Below are 4,605 nucleotides of genomic sequence, written 5' to 3'. Positions count from 1 at the left end.
GAATGATGGTCTTTATTATTTGGATAATAATGACAAACAAAAAATGAATGCTAGTGATCTAAATGAATGTAATGCCATGGTGAAAATCAACTCAAGTTCAAAATATATTTGGCACTTAAGGTTATGTCATGTTGCAGAAAATAGGATTACAAAATTGGAGAAAATGGGGATTCTATCTTCATTGGGCTCTGAGCCTACTCCAACTTGTGAATCTTGCCTTCAGGGCAAAATGACTAGATCACCCTTTGTTGGACAAGGGCTAAGGGCTGTAAATATTTTAGAGCTAATACATAGTGATGTATGTGGTCCATATAAGAAAATAGCTAGAGGCGGGTTTCATTATTTTATTACCTTTACTGATGATAAATCAAGGTTTGGGTATTTGTATTTGATAAAATACAAACATGAATCCTTTGAAAAGTTCAAAGAATTTAAATATGAAGTATAAAATCAAATAGGAAAGAGTATTAAAGCTCCTCGATCAGATCGTGGAGGTGAATATTTGAGTACTGAATTTGATGAATACTTGAGAGAGCACGACATTGTTTTCCAGCTGACTCCTCCAGGAACACCACAATTGAATGGTGTATCTGAAAGGAGAAATTGTACCCTATTGGATATGGTACGTAGTATGATGAGCTATACTGATATGCCAATCTCCTTTTGGGGATTTGCATTAGAATCAGCTTTGTATATTCTGAATAGGTTTCTATCAAAATCAGTTTCTTCCACACCTTATGAGATATGGCATGGAAGGAAACTAAGTCTTAAGCATGTTAAGATTTGGGGTTGTCCAGCTTATGTCAAAAAATCTGAACACTGATAAATTGAAAACCAGATCAGAAAAAGGTCAATTTGTTGGATATCCAAAAGATAGTTTTGGGTATTATTTTTATTTGCCTTCATCACAAAAGGTTATGGTGAGTAGAGATACTACATTTCTTGAACAACAGTTTGTTCAAGAAGGAGGCAAAGGAAGGCAAATAGAGTTGGAATTGGAGAATTCTGACCAACCAACAGATCAGATGGATATGATCCATCTAGTCAACCTACAACCATTAATGAAACATCTACAGCTGTTCCTCATAGAACAACCAAGGTATCTCACCCACTAGTGAGATATGGTTTCCTTCATGAAGAAGAACAAGAGTTGTCTACTAATGAAGAAGTAGATCGTGGAGATGATTCACTTACCTATGAAGAAGCTATATCAGATATAGACTCGTTAAAATGGATTGGTGCTATGAAATCCAAAATTGATTCCATGTATAAGAATCAAGTTTAGGATTTTGTTGACCCACCTAAAGGTATTGTACCTATAGGGAACAAATGGGTTTTTAAGAAGAAAATTGGTTCTGATGGAAAGGTAGAAACCTATAAGGCAAGGCTAGAAGCGAAAGGGTTTCGCCAAAGGCAAGGAATCAACTATGAGGAGACTTTTTCGACTGTTTCCATGCTTAAATCAATTAGGATTCTATTAGCAATAGCTGCATACTATGATTATGAGATTTGGCAGATTAATGTCAAAACAACCTTTCTCAATGGATATATTGAAGAAAACATTTTCATGCAACAACCTAGGGGTTTTGAATCCCAAGATGGTTCCAAGGTATGCAAGCTAAAGCGATCCAATTATGGGTTGAAGCAAGCTTCGAGGAATTGGAACATCCGTTTTGATGAAGCCATTAAATCATTTTGTTTTATCAAAAATGAGGATGAGCCATGTGTGTATAAGAAGGTTAGTGACAGTGCTATCACTTTCCTTATCTTATATGTGGATGACATACTATTGATGGGTAATGACACAGGTATGTTGACAACTGTAAAGGTATGGTTGTCAAATACATTCTCCATGAAAGACTTATGGGAGGCAACCTATATTCTTGGGATTCGCATCTATAGAAATAAAGTGAAAAGAATAATTGGTTTATCCCAAAGTCTATACTTGGAAAAGGTATTAAAGAGGTTTAACATGCTTGATTCCAAGAGAGGATTGTTACCAGTGAGACATGTTATCCACCTTTCTAAAGAGATGTCTCCAAAGACACTTCAAGAAAGAGATAAAATGGCCAGGATTCCATATGCTTCGGCTGTTGGAAGTTTGATGTATGCAATGTTGTGTACTAGGCCGGATAGTGCATATGATGTTAGTTTGACTAGCAGGTATCAATCCAATCCAGGTTTAGAACACTGGATAACTGTGAAGAATATCCTTAAGTACTTGAGAAGAACTAATGATTTATTCTTAATATATGGAGTGGTGACTTGCAATTGGATGGTTATACTGATTCTGATTTCCAATCAGATATCGATGATAGAAAGTCTACCTCTAGATATGTGTTCATTTGTAATGGAGGTGCAGTCAGTTAGAAGAGTTCCAAACAGAGTATAACTGCAGATTCCACTACCAAGGCTAAGTATATTATTGTATCAGATGCTGCAAAGGAAGCTGTTTGGATAAAGAAGTTCGTGACAGAACTTGCAGTAGTTCCTTCCATTGAATCAGTAGTTCCACTTCACTGTGACAACAATGGAGCAATCATACAGGCTAAGGAACCCTGGTCTCATCAGAAATCCAAACACATAGAAAGGCGCTACCACATTATCAGAGAAATAGTTGGGCGAGGCGATGTAGCCATGCAGAAAATAGCATCAATTGAAAAATCCAGCTGATCCATTCGCTAAGCCTATGTCACAAACTTAGCTAGACAGACATCTTGAGAAAATGGGTCTAAGATATTATAATAAATGGCTCTAGTGCTAGTAGGAGATTGTTAGTAGTATGCCCTAGAGCATATTATTTAGTATGTATCTTGTACATGTTTTTATTAATAAAAGGCATTTTTACTTTTTCATTTACATAATATATTTATGTGTAACAGAAAAGGTTCATTTATATTTTGTTAGAAATTATATTCTTAAGTTGTTAAGAATATGAGTAACAGTATTTCTAGCACAAAGTATCATAAATAGGTTCACAATCAAGGATACTTCATAATAAAGGCATGACTTATCCAGAAAGATTATAATCATGTTTATTCCCAAGCTATTTATGTGAGATGTAAATAAGATGGAATGGTGAGTCTCACGCCATAAAACAAACATGATAGGCACTTATACAAGATAAGTAGGTCGAATCAGTGACATTTATGACAAGCACATGGAGTTTACACTTGTCAATGCATTGTCATAAATCATATCAGTGCATATAATCTTTAGACCTGAGATAGCAAAGTTATCTTGTATATAGGTGGTTTGAGTTTGATACTGCTTTCACACTAGTACTATATGTCACACCCTACCCCTCTGTAAGGCATAACATGATCCCGTAGTATACCTAATGAATTACCAACTCCGTCTACTGATAACCCATTAAATACACTACAAGGGATTTTAAAAACTTTTCTTACTTCTTTTACAGTGGTGAGCACTATTTACAGGTATTAAAAACTTTTATGAACTGAAGTGATAGAACTAACACATTTGACTTATTTGGAATTTCTGTAAAAATTTTGGCAGAGTGCCATCTGTATTTTGGATAAAACAGTTCTTCAGAAAACCTGTAAAAAACACTTTAATATTTTTCCCAATCTCAACTCCAACAAAATTTAACACAATATTTTTCTCAACTCAATCCACAATAATTTTTCAGTATTTTCAAAGGATGAGATAAAAGAAATATAATACAAATTTTACAAGTCAAAATAACTCATAATTCACTTTACAACTTCAATGTACAATTTTAATTTACAACTGCTCAAATAATTTACATACATATTATTACATGCATACATCAGACCTATGTACATGGGTATACCTATAATATACCGAGCTGGTCCAAAGTGTCTTCAAAGAAACTTACTCATCGCTCTATGCTCTTCTTACTGCGATAGCATACAAAGCTATCAAAGTGGTGAACTCTGGTGCACAACTATAATTTAAAACATAGTACAATATACATTGACAAAATTTACAGTAAATAATTTGGAAATCTGAATACTCATCAAATTCTAAAACTCAAAATATTCATTGCCAATAATGTAAATCATTTGTATAAATGACTTTGATCACAAAATTCAATTTATCAAATCATGACTAACCATTTAAGTAATTCCAACAAAATCAATTATACATAAACCATAATTGAAATCACAATTCTTTACCATTCAAAAGCCATTCTGTATCTCAAAAATCATTATGTATCTCAAAAATCAATATTTATCTCAAAACCATGTTGTATCTCAAAAACCATGCTGTATCTCACAAATCATTCTTTATCTCACTAACTATGCAAGACTAATCCGACAGGGCCATCTTCGATGTGATTCTAACTCCCTATGGTCGGGAGGTCGAATCGATTCTAACTCCCTATGGTCGGGAGGTCGAATCATCATGCATGCACCATCACAATAATGAATCTTCCGCAAGGGCCATAACGATAAAATAAACTTAGATCTAACCTCAAATCAGAGGAAAATCTAAGCTTTGGCACGCACGATGGTAATCAAACAGAACTAACTCCATTGTCTTCTCAACAAATGAGAGAGACTGTAATAACCTAGTCAAGCATCTATAGTGAGATATAAAACAATATCACAATCCTTT

This window comes from Hevea brasiliensis, chromosome 4 (genome assembly GCF_030052815.1).
Source record: "Hevea brasiliensis isolate MT/VB/25A 57/8 chromosome 4, ASM3005281v1, whole genome shotgun sequence".
In the NCBI taxonomy this organism is placed as follows: Eukaryota; Viridiplantae; Streptophyta; class Magnoliopsida; order Malpighiales; family Euphorbiaceae; genus Hevea; species Hevea brasiliensis.
Note: the sequence above shows the minus strand (reverse complement) of the source record.